A 16,003-nucleotide genomic window follows, 5' to 3' on the forward strand; every position below is an offset into this window, starting at 1 on the left:
ACTATAAATAGACTTTTGTTTAGCTTTATGTGTTTTCTATATCGGGGCAAAAGATATGCTTACAAGAACCCTACGTCTCAGGAAAGGCTTTCAGGTGGTGTTCATATATCTTCAGTTAGTAAACAGCATGTAGAAAAATCATAATTAAAGCTAATATTTTAAATCTGAATCTTAAGTCCATTCAACCCACTGAAAACCAGTACCTTTTTTTATTGTTCTCCTTTAGGCACTGCCTTTCTTTTCTTTCGATTTTTGTAAGCAAACTTGCATGCCCATATACATAAATGTTAGCACCTTGAAATTAAATAATCATTTCCCTCATACTCTTTTCTTTTTTCTTTTTTTGGCTGTACCCCTGGCACGTGGAAGTTCCTGGGTCAGGGACCAAACTCGCACCACAGCAGTGGCCCAAGTCACTGCAGTGATAATGCTAGATCCTTAACCTGCTGTGCCACAAGAAACCACCCTACCCCTCTTTTGTTCCTCCTACTCTTGATCTCATGGTCAAGCTACAACCATTTAAGCTTAGTCCTTCTAAAGATTTCCTTGTCTATTTATGCCTATTCAAATTTAAAGGAATGAATTTAAAGTTATCTACCTAAATCTCATACTACTAATTTCTCAGTAATGATATGTAAGGCACGCTAAATTCATCAGTTTAAGTAGGTCTAGAAACTACATTATTTCAAAAACAAAACCATGCCTACTAGAAAAATGTATGTGTGTAGAGACAAATAGCAGCCTTGAATTCTGAAGTTGTGTGCCTCTGTTACACAGCCTCCAGGCTGGTCCTGTGCTAAAGTTTGTGTGGGTAATACATACTTTTTTGGGTACTGCAGCAGTCTACTGAAATTACCCACAAATTTTCCAACACTGGCCATGCAGCCTTCGTTTCTGCCAAGGCCTAAAATTTGCTACCTCTATAAAAAGTGACTCAGTGGACAGACCTACTATAAATTGGAGGGAAAAATACCATGTGACTTCTTGAGGTCAGAGTAGTTTCATGTCATCTAATTGCTGCAACAATCTGCTCAGGCACACTGAGGCATCTATAACTACCAAGTTCAAAATGCCTTTTCCACATATTAACCAAAGTTTCTGTACTTTGCCTCACCACAGGACATTGACATGTTATTTTGGTCTGAAATTCCAACCCCTGATTTTTTTCCTCTCCATTTATGACCAATGTCCAATTGTCAGGAATGTTGTAGCAATTCCCCAAATGGTCCCTTTAGTCTCTAAAAGTTGCAGATTAAAGGAATAAATGATGGTGATTCAAATTTTACTTTTGTTGCTAATAGTTTTTGGTTTTGTTTTGTCTTTTTAGGGCCACACCCACAGCATATGGAGGTTCCCAGGCTAGGGGTCTAATCAGAGCTGTACCCACTGGCCTACACCAGAGCCACAGCAATGTGAGATCTGAGCCATGTCTGCGACCTACACCACACCTCATGACAACGCCGGATCCTTAACCCACTGAGCAAGGCCAGGGATCAAACCCATATCCTCATGGATGCTAGTCGGGTTCCTTAACTGCTGAGCTACAAAGGGAACTCCAACAGTTTTTTATTTTTTGAGAAAGAAGTGGAAAATTTTATTCAAGCCAAACTGAGGATTTTAATCTGAGAACAACCTCTCAGAAAGCTCCAAGAACTATTCTGCTTATTGGAGGTCAAATACAGTTGAGTAAGTTTTTGAGGCAGAGATTGATGATGTTGCTTTGCAGGTCAAAATGAGCCTGCAAACTGAACCCTATATTAGGATGAGTTAATCCACCTAGATGCATAGATGCAATCCTATGGTGGCAGGGATCCCCATGTGGTATACGAGATCATGACTTCTGGAGGACAGGGAAAGCTATCTTCCAGTAGAGACAAAGGCATAGCTAAACTGAAGATGTCCAACTCATTTTTTCTGACTTTTGGAAAAAGGCAAATGATCCTACCTTTTCCTGAGCAGAGTGAGTAAAGTAAGCTGGAAGGTGAAGGGGAAGCAGCTGTATTTTGTTACCTGTATTTGTTACCTATATTTTGTTACCTAACCTGTTACCTATACTTGAGTAGAGTGATGGGAGAGCATCATCTAACAGCTTACAAAATAGTGAATTTACAAAGTGCAGCAACTTCAGGTTTTAGAAATCATTTAATGAAAAAAAATTACAAAATATTTAACAACATACTAGGTTGCTAAATAAACTGCTAAATATACAACAATTATTAAAATATAAAGTATACTTTTAAAGGAAATTTATTGAAATAATTTATTTCACATCAATTATATCTGGAAGCCAAAGCAAGTATGTGATAAAATTCAAGCTTATATATCTATTTACACATATGGATCCCAAAATAGTATACTGATTTATTTAGTTTCTAGGAGATGGAGGGAAGATCTTTTTGGAAAAAGAGTGATGTATTCATAATTTAAATACAAAAAATGAATACTTTTATGGTGAATGATTAACTCCATTTGGGCAGAAATGTTCAGTTGCTTAACAGTCTTTCAAAACCAAATATTTTTCTATTGATATTTATTAAAGTTCAAAAATCAATAGACTCCATTTTCCTTCTTAATTCTATTAGTACTATTAAAGATTATTCTTTTATTAAGGTCTAATTTATAAACAAAAGATATGTTAGGTCTGCCTAAATAGTAGAAAAATCTCATTTAGATGGTTGGTTGTTGGAGTTACAGAGGATTTCAAAAACCACCCAGCCCAATTCTCTCAATTGGCATATGTATCCTACATCAAAGTATATGGCAATAATGAGATGATTCTCAGTTCTTTTTTTTTTTTTTTTTTTTTTGTCTTTTTGCCATTTCTTGGGCCGCTCCCGCGGCATATGGAGATTCCCAGGCTAGGGGTCTAATCGGAGCTGTAGCCACCAGCCTATACCACAGCCACAGCAACACGGGATCTGAGCCGCGTCTGCAACCTGCACCACAGCTCACAGCAACGCCGGATCATCAACCTTCTGAGCAAGGGCAGGGACCGAACCCGCAACCTCATGTTTCCTAGTCAGATTCGTTAACCACTGCGCCACAACGGGAACTCCCTCAGTTCTTCTGATTTCTGTTTCAGTACCCTTTACCTGTGCCAAATTGCTTCTCTCTTTTGTACCACTATTCCCACATTCAAGATAATTTCAAAGAGCTCTGGGAAAAATCAAATTAAATGATTCATTTGTACATACTGATATCCTGAAATAGAATCAGCCTAGGGACAATCTTTGAGTCCTTGGTAGTATTGGGAGTTTGGGGAACAACAAATTCTATCCTGTTTTTCAGGTATAGGAGGTGCACTAAACCTAGTCAGCTCTAAGTCATACAGCCCAGGAAATAATGAAAGTTTGATCCAACCAAAGATTGAGCATTAACTCAATACTAGTTTCAGTACAGGTAGTTAATGCTGTGTTCAGAAAAAGGAAAATATTTACCTTAATCATTTCAATTCTGTTGACATAAAAGGATAATTTATTTTATAAGTTGCTACTATGATAGTAAGAATGTTTATACACCTAAGATATTAAAGAAGGTTGAAAGTTATCAGTTTGGCAACAAATAAAATATGCCTTCTATGAAAAATGTGTACAAAGTTTTTCACTTTTTAGGACATTAGGAGTGCTGGGAAAGCTCCCGAGCCCTAAATTATTTCTCTCATGAGAATGTTCTTATATCTGAAATCCCACCGTTATATATTGTTGCTTTACTTTTAACTTACTATCCTCTGTTAAAATGGAATTGCATCTTTATAAGATGGTACCTGAATAAGATAGAAGAGGAACAAAACAAAACTCTCTGGAGTAAGGAATTGCAGCTAATTAACAAACTAATTCACACAAAGGGGCTCATTCAAAAAGTCACATTCTAGGAAATAGGGAAACTATTAGTATTAAAGCACTGCATAAAAATAAAACAGAAAGAAACTTCACTGCATCCCTAATGCCCTGCATCAGCCACATCCTCCATGTGAATTGATAAGGTGGGTATGATAGTGGCCACTCTTCTTGAAATATGGCTTTACTTCTACACAGTTCATTGTTCTCTTTTTCCTTCCCCTTTCCCTCCTTCTCCTTTTTCCCTTTTTTGGGTAAGAGCTCATGGATCTGGACAAGTCTCAAAGTATCATACACACCTGAGAAAATTTGTATCATAACATCTCTAGTCTGGAATGAGGGATCAATTATCCTTTTTCTTTTTAAAATTTCAGTCTCTAGAAATAGAGTCTGATTTCTCTTTGCCTCATCACTCCCCAAATTCTATATTGTGAAAAAAGCCTCATTTTTAAGGTATTTTTCCTTTAAAAATTCCCACACTGAACTACAACTTCCTCCTCATTGGGTTAACATGTCACAGCGTCAGAAATCAGAATGTATTGTGTACACAATGACTGTATTGTATATATGTTACTGCTGCTTTCCTTATTAATTTGGACAATATTTATTTACTGAACCATGTATCATAGTGTCTAGCAAGAAAATGAAAAACCTTCTAGGTATTTTGTTCAGAGAAAATCTTATATAGGGAATTGTACAGGAGCTGGAAGGACAAAGAGGAGATGATAAAGTGACATGAAGAACAGCAGCTGGAAGGATAGTTAACATCAAGGATATGCCAGACACAGAAATGAAACAGTATTACTAGTATTCAAAAGACAACCCATCTATAGCTACACAGGGACTCCCAGGAAGGAGATGGGCAATAGAACTAGGAGAACAGGGGAGATACACCTACTGCTGAAAAATCAACTTGAGAGGGAGCTAGAGAAAGAGGAATATCCTAGCTTCCCCCTTTCATTTTCCAACAGTATTTCCCCATGGCTGAATCTAAACTAATAGCCACTGAACAAAAACAACACCCTAGAAAATATAGTTTTCAGGAGAACAGTTAAGGAATTAACTGAAATTAAAAAAACAAAAAGTGGCACAAAACCCAACTATGCACCAGGCTCTCTTCTAAGTAATAGGAATGCAGTAATAAACAAAATCAACCAATTCCCCAGTCTTGAGAAGCATATATATAGCACTTAACATGTGCCAATTACTCAAAATTACTGAATATATAACAATACACTCAAAAAACACTAATCTTTTAAACCTTATAAAACTCAATGGGAGTGTTGTATGAATATTATTACTGTCTCTCCCATTCAGGTGAGAAACAGAAAGACAGGGAGCTTAAATCTCTTCCAGCACAATGCTTACAAGTGACAGGGCCAGAATTCAAACCAAGCATTCTGGCTCTGAGCATATTCTCTTTAATCTTATTCCATATTTTCATGCTTATACTTTCTATCCTTTCTTCATATCACAAATAAAGATAATCATAAACATAACATCGAGAAATTGTTTAAAAAATCTTAAAGGGTTTACACATACTAAGATTTAGAATATTTCAAACACTTAGCATAAATTTGTTCACTACCCCAAAATATAAAAATTACTCCAAACATAAGTGGATGGCCATGCATTATTAATGTCATACAAAAGCATACTGAATTTTATGAGCCATAAAAAAGAGAACTTTTAGGGAATGCTTCTATATTTCCGTTTTTAGGATTTTCAGATGTTGAGAACAAAGAATCAAAACCAGAAAACAGTACTGTAAATTAATGTTACATGGAGCTAGGGAGCAGCATAAGTGTAATGGGAACATTTGAATGCAGAATATGAACTCAGTCTACTTTACAATTTCTTCATGGCTACACAAAATCAAAGAAAGCTAATGGAGGGATTTTCTAAATTACTGAATGTAGCAACCCCAATGCTTGTTTCAAGGCATTAGAAGAATTTACCAGAAGAACCTACACTGTGATTTCCCTTGTAAATGTGTCAATGCAAAAGCATTTTGATGGAAAATAGATTTTACCTCTTTCTCCCTTATGTATTCATCAGAGATAACGTTTGTGAAAACATCATATATTGTTTAGTACTTCACAAAGAATAAAAAAAAAAAAAGTCTCCTCTTAAAAGACTGAAGCATTTCGATAGCAGTTTCTTTCCTCTATCCGTGGTTCTAACAAGAATACTTGCTGTGCCTTGTCCCAAGTGAGTGGCACATCTCCTGGTTTAAAATTATATGGATGCAGGTCATAATGACTGACTATATGATCTTTGATTCTTTTTTAACTTAAAAACAACTCCTAGAGTTTAAAACAATTGAAATGTGAACGGATGACTGTGGAATCCCTGCTGTTCTTTATGAATGATGTATGAGATGGAAATCTCTGCCTAGTGCATGGAATACTGACATCATGTAGTTATAGCCATGCCAACCAGCAGTCCATTTATAGCCAGAATGCCATTAGAAAAAGCATACCTGTTCTACAAGTAATTCAGTCTGTGTGAAGAATACTACATTATGGGAGGCTTAGGTTTTCAGTCTAAATTTTTATTTTCCTATTTCCATTTTTCAGCTCAAAGGTTTACCTTTAAGTTATTCACATCCCAAATTCTTTCTTCCTAATTTCAAATAGTCACAAAATTTAATTTCTTAAAATCAGTGAAATCCTAGTTATCCACCTACAGGTTGTTATATAAAAGCCATTTTCTAAAACCTATTCACTTGTTTGTGGAACTCTCCCTTTGTTAATATTAAAAGGAAACTGAACGGTAAAAAAGAGAACATAGGATTGACTATGATAATTGTCTTGAAATGAATATGAGGCTTCATTTATTTCATTTATTTTCTAAAGACAAATAAGAAGTTAGATCTGTTATCCACAGCTGCGACTTACTGCAAAAATTCTGTAAATATATATTTTTGGTTTAAGTATAAGGATATATAAATATGCTTTTAAATAAAACATGTACAAGTAAAATACTTCTTTTTATTTTAAACTCAGTGAATTTTATTACATTTACAGTTGTACAATGTAAAATATTTCTTGTGTGTGAGTGTGGTGTAAATGAAAGTAGTAATAACTGATAAGAAAAAAAAATACACACTAATCCTTAAATATTCAAATGCTTTTTTTTTTTAATAACTAGCTATTCTGGGAGTCAATGAATTTATTAAATTAATGTGATCACAGAACTTAATTTTGAAATTGTCTTGAGACTTATAAGACTCATAGAACTTAATATATTTTGAATACAGGAAAATAATACACTTTCTAAAATAATGTGATGTTTAGTTAAGGGTCTCTAAACACTGGAAACATTATGAAAATCAATATCAGAAGCAGGGCTTTTATTACCTTTAAAGTTTCATAGGACAAATTAATTTACGACATGGTTTCCCTTCAATTATCCACTAAAGTACAGGGATTTTCACATCCAGTAGTGGACACTGTGCTTATATTTAAACCCGGGGCTACACTGGGCTTGTAATGCAGAGACCAAGAGTCTACAAACTACATTTCTGTTCTACCTCTGCCCCTTTGTTAGGCTCACCAGTAGGGTGTGATAGAGTGAGAGAAAAGGCTAGAAGGAGCACAGGACTCACCATTTTCTACCTGTTTTTTTTTTTTTTTTTTTTTTTTTCCCTCTTTTTATTTGATTCCTATTTGATTCACTAGAGTAACACAGTAGTATATGGTACATAACACTAACAGTGAACAATTTGTTCCAATAAGAACATGATTTATTTTCTTAAAAAAGTCAACACTTTGAAAACCATCCTCATCATATGGACACCTTGAGAGATGCTAGCTAGCATTCATGAAAGACTGAATGAGAATGAAAAAGGGTTAACAATGCTAATATTTAAAATGTCTAGTCCAAACCATGGGGTCCTTCTGGCTTTGAGAAAACAGCACCAGCTATAGTACCTTATCAGGAGACTGAGCCTCATGTGGCTTCTCCAAACTTTAAGTTTTAATTATCCTTATTTCCTCTCTTTGTTCCACCATCCCTAGGTGAGTAGCTGCATCTTGCAGTTGCTACTTCCATCTACTTCATATTCTTTATCTATCTATCTATTTATTTATTTATGTATTGTCTTTTTTTTTTTTTAAAGGGTGGCATCAGTGGCATATGGAAGTTCCCAGGCTAGGGGTTGAATCAGAGCTGCAGCCCCCGGCCTACACCACAGCCACAGCATGCAGGATCCGAGATGTACCTGCGACCTACACCATAGCTCACAGCAACACCAGATCCTCAATCCACTGAGCAAGGCCAAGCATAAAACCCTCATCCTTATGCATACTAGTCGGGTTCATTACTGCCTAGCCACAATGGGAACTCCCACTTCATATTCTTTTATAATGCCTTGATTTTTTTAAAGATAATTGTCAACTATTTTCCCATCCTTGTATATTTTTGTAATCCCCCATTAAGTGGAGTTTACTTCCCTTCCTCTTGAATCTGAGTTGGCATTGCAACTTGTTTCAATCAATAGCATGGGATAGAAGTGAAGGCTGGAAACCTTAAATTTACTCTCTTGGAGTTCTGTACCACCGTCTCAGTCCAACTATCCTGCTTTAAGAGGAGATTCCAATATTTCAGCTACGCTAGCTGAGGTCCCAGATATATGGCTGAGCTGTTAGGATTTTCTAGCTCTAACTGAGCTCCTAGTTGTATGGAGTAGCACGAATTATTCCAGTTGGACCATTTGGAATGAAAGGATGACCCAGATGATCCCAGTCAACCAATAGAATTATGGGAAAAAAATTATTAAATAACTCACTAGGTAAAGCAGTAGTTGGTTACATAGAAGTATACAACTGGTAAAGCCTTCAAGAACTAAACTTTACAATAAAATTTGTCTGTTAAAATAACTGTTGTCTGGTTTCTGTCTCCTGCCTGGACCATGACGGATTCAAACATAAAGAAACCAATAAAATATTTTGGTCAAAATGAGATTATACTTTTTGCCAGTATTTTCTACATGCTAAACTCATCAATGCATTGAAAAAATAATCTTAATTACCAGCCATCAAGAAAATAATTATAATAGGAGTCTTATTTTCAGAAAAAAATAAAGAATTCATTACACAAGATAATGATGTGACAGCCTAATAGCTAATTTTCAAGAAATAGGATATTTCATTAAAGGAAATGTTTGACATTTAACTACACAACTACTATTTGTCCTCTTAAATCTATAGTATAGGTCACTAAATAATACAGAATAGAATTTGATTCAGGCCACTTTATATATTGTCTTCAGATGAAAAAAAATAAAGCTAATATTATGCTATTGATGAAAGTACTATAGGGTATTAACAGTATTTTTGGTTATAAGATAAAATATAAACTATATCAATGTGAGGTGCTATGAAATAGATAATAATTATGGCAGTGAGTGTAGTAGGTAAGAGTTAATGGATAAATTGTAACTATAATGGGTTTAAATTACTGAGTTTGAAATTTGGTTTATACAAAGAGATCAATGAGAAATGGTATTGGAAATTTTGTAACTGTAGAAAGCCAGAAGACAGAAACATTTCATTTTTCAAAGCATTTTGACAGAAGAACTTATGCTATTAAATGAGGCTGTCTTCTACAGACAGATCTGAGCAGGAGTTAGCATAATTTTCTGGGATCAAATACTCCTAAGACCATCAAGATTCAGAGAGAAAAAATATCCCCAAGAATCACATAATATCAATTTATATCAGAACACTCTATCAAGGCAGGATTTTAGAACATCAAGATGGATAGCAGACTATCAAATCTGAATGTATAAGAAGTATTTGAGCATGCAAAAATGTGGAAGGAATGAATTGCCAAATTTTACCCTCAGGAATCTTTAATCATAATCAATCTTCAGTCGGGGAAGAGGGAGGATGCATAAGTCCTATAATAACAACAGTATACTGTGTTACTTTCTTCCTTTTAGTGAGCTTTCCCTAAGACCCTCAGGTGAAACAGCTGAAATAACTTATTCCTCCTGATTTTAACCTGTGCCTCTCACATAAAACCAATTTATACTCTTGTTTAAATACATAATACTTGAAATAAAGTTCCATGCCTATTTGTCTTTAAAACACCCTAAAACCAAGAATACTGTAATTGTCCTCTAGTGAGTATACACAAAGTGTGTGTGTGGGGGGGGGTACTTAGAAACGAATAGTTGACATACAGAGGAAGGAGGAACTTCCACGTCTGCAAAATAGTATTAAAAATGTGTATGTGGGTAGGCAATTGGATGCAACACAGAGATGATAATAAAGCTAGTCAAATCATAGTTCTCTGTATGCCTGTTTGACCAAAAATTCCACACCTGAAAAAAAAATGTTGCAAACAACCTGTATTTTTGTGAGTTTCTTAGCTTGTAACATTTACATGATGCCTACTTTCTAGTAGGCATTGTTCCAAATTCTTTATATTTATTAAGTGAATGTATTCTCAAAACATTACTACTTAAAAACAATTATTACAATTATTTTACAGATGAAGAAACTGAAACAAATACATAGTAGGTAAAATCACTACTAATAATATAGCTAATAAATGGTACAGTCAGGATTTAAAACCAAGTTATGCATATACTGTTGTGACTATGCTTAAAATTATGCTGTTTTTATAAAACATACGCAATTGAGAAAGTTTTGCCACCAAAATTATAAATCAAAATAGATAAAAAGATGTTCTTCAATGTTTAATTTGTGTAACAAGTCAATAAAAACCTATTTTCTTGAGCTCATTGTAACAATGAGAAAAATCCTGACTGTCAAAGGAAGGCAGGATGGTCTTTTTCATGCTTGTTAAAAATAACATTTGTATAAGTAACGTGCAAAGCAGACATTATAGAGGGAACACCTATTATCTGTGGCCAGCATTGTAGGATGTGCACTCTATAATACAGTAAATTGCCACATTATGAGCCTGGGTTTTCTAAGGTAAAATCTAAGCAATAAACATTTCCAGATTCCTTTGCTTCTGGTGTGCATGCATCTTTCCGAGGTACTGCTAGTTTGAAGCAACCCAATGAGGCTTTAATTCAAAAGTGGGCAACATGAAGGTGTTGTTGCATAATCTACCAAGCATTTGGGAGGGGTGCAAGTATCTTTGAGGGTGGCACGGGTGGTATAATTTATTAACTATTTCAGTATGGATTGAAACAAGTTATTCCTAAAAGTTTAGTGTTCATATAAATGTTCTGGCATGTGAATACAATATTGGTTAATATTTTTAAAATCTCTCATAAGATAGATTCCGAAGGATTACTTCCTATGAACATACTAATGTATGTGGAATATTTAAATATTTTCATAAATGTCTTATTAACTTATACAACTTTGACTGGCTTTGAATGTCTTGAATACTGCCTTACCTTCAAAATCATGGAATATTTAAAAAATTGCCAGTCTGATGGGTGAAATATGCTGTTACATTGATTTTTTATTTTGCTGTTCCTGCCTTATTTTCTTTGTGTTTATATTTTATTATAATATTTTATTATAATTATGTATTTTATGTTTTTAGCTTTCTGTTGATGCCCTTTAGGTCTTTTGTTTTGTATTCTTTTATATTTTTTCTTTTAGTTTTGCAAGCTTAGAATATATTAAATATATCAACTCCTGTTTCATACTGGTTAAAAATAGTTGTATTTTTGTTTTTAGAAAAAAATTATAATTATAGGTATTGACAACAATAGTAATAATTATAACTCTGATGACTGTTTTACTTTTCATGTACAATATTCCCTCACAAGTACTGAAAGTTTTGCTAATAAGCAAAAAGAAAGAACTATGAAAAAGAAGTCAAAACTTCTGTGTGGACAGAAAAAGGAAGTTTCCTCAGAGAAGGTACAGAATTCTGAATATAAAACTTAATTGTCACAACACACTCGGTTTCATGTGGGCTGGCATTAATAAACAATGACCTGCTTAAAAGAAACAGGTGTGTCATTTTGGGTCTTCCATGAGAAAATATAAATCAGCACCATATGAATATCTGAGGAGTACCACATTGTAGTCTGCCAAAGGTGATGTGGAAAATCTGAGTCTAAAGTTGAGATAATGGAATCAGAGGTGAGACAGACTAATTTCCTATTTTGGTTATAACTTTCAAATTTTAGTAGTTAGAATGTACAAACTAAAAATACCTGAAGGTTACACTTTGATCAAAATGTGGATTATGCTAGAGAAGTGGATGTGGAAAACTTTGTGGCTGGTTAAGGATTTTAAATGTAGGCAAAACAATGTGTGCATTTTTTCTTTTTTGTAAGTTACAGTAATAAATGTCCAATTCTTTGTCCTTTACTTTCCCTGTGAGAAACAGGAAAGGACATTTCCCTCAAATTGACTATTTAAAAACATAACTGGGAGCATAAATTTTACAGTGGCTACAGTAGGTGATTTGAAATGTGTTGTGCACTTTCATGAAAACCTCAAGATCTGCATGTTTATTCTGCTTAGAAGGACTTTTAAAGTCTATATAGGAATTGGGAGTGCTGTACTTTTGTATGAACAAGAGAATGTTTGTATGAACATCAGTCTGGCATGTTAATCAGGTAGGGGTTAATGTGAAATTGATGTTATAGGGACAAAACAACTCAAACTAATAGGCAAAAATGTTGAACAAAAATAGTTGCAATATTATATGCTTGCTTATGTATAAGAAGGGAATGAAATGGCTTTGTGATTGCATTCTTAACAGACATTGAAGCAAAAGTTCTATATGAAGACTTGTGAAATAAGTTTTGTTTAGTAGTCACCGGTTAATGTAAGCTAGTATGAATAATAAAACTACTAATCTTAATTCTGAACTAGTATATATTAGTTCCTTGATTAGGGTTTCCAGCTCCATTGAAGTGACTCTCCACAGATGTTGGCTCCATCCTCCAGGATCTTAATTTGTCCTCTGAGTTAACTTCACTTTTGAGTATGAAATGACTTAAGTTTGAAGCACAGTAACTTTTTCAGCCTGCATCCTGCTTATATATTCTGAGGTCCCGGGGGGACACTCACCATCATGAATTTCATCTGTTCCTTTCAGTTCAATGTGATATAATTCCTTTAATAACATTTATGGATTTTTATGTGTCACATTATAATAAACTCCTTTATATTAAAAAAAAATGACACATTTCTTTCAGAGGTGAAAGAGTCTCTACGTTGGATCTGTGAATCTTCTGGGTAAAGTGTCCTTAAGATTCTTAGAAATCCTGTTTTTGACCAAGAGACCTTTTTGTCTAGGTGAAAATTCTAGGGATAACAAATTGGATATTTCTGAGGTTTAAAAAAGTTTACACTAATCCTTGATCTAAAATTTACCCTGAGGTTAGGTTTTCTTGGAAATGGCTTAGATTTGATCTTTACTCTGAGATTATTTCCTACCTTCTTTTTCTGCCTTGTAGAAAAACTGAAAATAAGACAAAGTTTTATTTTTGAAGCCGAACATTCTTGCTTCTTTATGTTTCCTCTAAATTATCCTGCCAAATTGAGTGGTCTCCTTTTTAGCTCATCTGGCTTCTATACTTTATCACTGACAGATTTTAATTTTTTTAATACCAAACTAAACCATAAAACAGTTCACATTCTCAACATTCCGCCTAGAAACTCATTAGCCAGATCAACAAGTTTTTAGGTTTCCCTTCAATCTTTTGTAATGCTTTCATTGACTGTTTTGCTTATTATTTTGCTCTTATATAACTTAGGTTCCTTTCTTTTCAGCTCAAGTAATACTTTCCTTCTTTCCTTAAAGCCAATGTCTTTTCAAGGTGCTTCCAGCTTCTATCCACCACACTGTCCCAAAATGAATGACACACATTTTTGTGTGTGAGACTGCAATACACCATTTCTATATTACAGTCTATTTCACTTCACTATTGTCAAATAACAGATAACTTCAAATTTTGGTTGCTGATACAACAACCTTTTTTTAATCTCATGATTCTATGGACTGGCCTAGATGAGCTAGCTGGTTGCTTGACATATCTACCTTCAAGTCTCTTACGTACGTGTAGTCAGAGTGTGGCTGGGCTGTCTGTCTGTTGCTTCTGTACTTCTCTAGGCTGTGTCTAATCTCATTGTGTGATGCTCTTTCTAACAGGACAACTTGGCACCTTAGGAATCTGTGATGGAAAGCTTAGGCTGCTAGGGCTTCTTAATAGCTGGATCAGAAGCCATCAAATCCCATTTTGTTCCCATTTCATTGACAAAGCAGTCACAGGGCTAGCTCAGATTCAACAGGAAGAACATTCCCACCTCTTTGAGGGGGGGGCGGCTGCACCCATGGCATATGGAAGTTTTCAGGCTAGGGGTCAAACCGGAGCTACAGCTACCAGCCTAGGCCACAGCCACAGCCATGCAGGATCTGAGCCGTGTCTGTGACCTATGCTGCAGCTCATGGCAACGCCAGGTCCTTAATTCACTGAGTGAGGCCAGGGGTCAAGACTGAAACCTCATGGTTCCTAGTTGGATTGGTTTCTGCTTCACCACAACAGGAACTCTAAAGATTGCCACTTTTTATAGTAAATAGTGAATGCACATGTACAGAATGGTGAATAGGTTTCACACTAACTTTGGAAACTAGCGAACACATATAAGGTATGTGTGTGCCTGTCTCTGTGTGTCTTTATCTTTAAAACCAAATTATAATTGTTGAAAAGGAGGCTTATAGTCTATTTTATTTTTTTTCTTTCCATTTTGAAGAATAAAACAGATGCTAGTTTACCCATCGCTTTCCACACCAAAAAAATTAAAAAAAAAAGAATAATAAAAACAAAGTAAGGCAATATACAAAGCAGAATAATTTTTGTCAGTTTGCAACATTTTGGGAGATCACTTTTACAAGTCTTACTGAAACATTTAATTGCCACCTAGAAATGTGTGACAATACTGTAGTTTATAACACGATTTGTAATATATTCTATCCCTATTCTAACGGAGAAGTGTAGGCTGTATGAATGATATAATAAATTTGCGTTGAAAAGATGAAACCCAGAAAACTGGAAAACAAGTAAGAGAATTCAATATCACAAATGATAAAAACAGTAGAGCTGAAAATTCTGGAGGACTTAGTCTCCCAGAATTTGCAGCATCTTAATATGTGCAGCCTAAGATCCGGACCCCTCACCCTGACAGCTATACAAATTAGACACTGAATGTCTGGTACTACTAAACTTTAAACATTGTAAATGGGAAGATATGGCTCATACAGATAACAATCACAGCTATCCTTTATAACAAATCATAATTCGACTATTCAATTTAGAGATAAATTCTAGCGGCGACATTGATGTTCAATTACTTCATCTCTTTTACTGATATTGAGAACAGCACTTGATTTTTTAAAATTATTTGTGAACATTTGATTATTTGTGAACAATTATTTGTTCGCAATTTGTAAACAAATCAATTACATTTGATTATTTTGTGAACACTTTGAAAGACTAGACAAACCATTGAAAGACCATAATTTTTCCTAATGTGTTTTTGGGAAAGGAAATCTGGATTTCCTTCTAATATATTTTTAAATGATATTGATATCTCACATACAAATGTTACTCAGATAATATTGCCATATCATATATTGTTACTGAGGTGCTGGTTTCAATAGGAAGTAAATACAAGTTCTCAGTATTTGAGTTGATGCCCAGAATTAGAAAGTTTTATGCAATTGCATATGAAAATTATGCATGATAACTGCCAATTCCAGGTTACTGTAACACATTTTGAAACTTGCTAAATTATTGAGTTTAATATTCTCTCTCAACATCCCTTCACTATAGTGAAAACACCTGTACAATTTTAATACTTAGGTACTACTCCACATATGTTGCCATTCTTAAGGTAAAAATATGTGAATTTATTTTAGAAATTGAGCAAAATATCTATTTTAATATAATCTCCACTTTGGTAATTACCTTGTGAAGAGCATGCATATTTTTTTCCTGGTTCTTCTAATTTATCATAGCTGCATATCTGTACAGGTCCTAGAAGACACAGAAACTCACTCATTAGAATCCCTGCAATCTGCTAGTGTTAGTCTACGTGAAATTTACACTCTTTGAATAGAACTGATCACTGAATATATCAAATCTCTTTAGATTAGAGTAGATCCATTTTAGAACAGTGATCATTCTATTCTTTCCATAATTGCATTGGGTT

General features: G+C 34.6%; 1 long non-coding RNA gene across 3 annotated transcripts in view; it reads right to left on the bottom strand.

Moving 5' to 3' along the window:
• Positions 1 to 16,003, bottom strand: part of LOC110260451 (uncharacterized) — a 273,349-nt gene that overhangs the window by 253,794 nt on the left and 3,552 nt on the right. For all 3 annotated transcript variants that reach the window (XR_014842995.1, XR_014842994.1, XR_002343761.2), the window contains exon 2: positions 15,760 to 15,828. This is a non-coding gene — a long non-coding RNA (uncharacterized LOC110260451). The remainder of the gene's footprint in view (positions 1 to 15,759; positions 15,829 to 16,003) is intronic.

This window comes from Sus scrofa, chromosome 4 (genome assembly GCF_054392235.1).
Source record: "Sus scrofa isolate SSC_HxYL_T2T_F1_AM1 chromosome 4, Sscrofa_HxYL_maternal_Yorkshire_Landrace_v2.0, whole genome shotgun sequence".
In the NCBI taxonomy this organism is placed as follows: Eukaryota; Metazoa; Chordata; class Mammalia; order Artiodactyla; family Suidae; genus Sus; species Sus scrofa.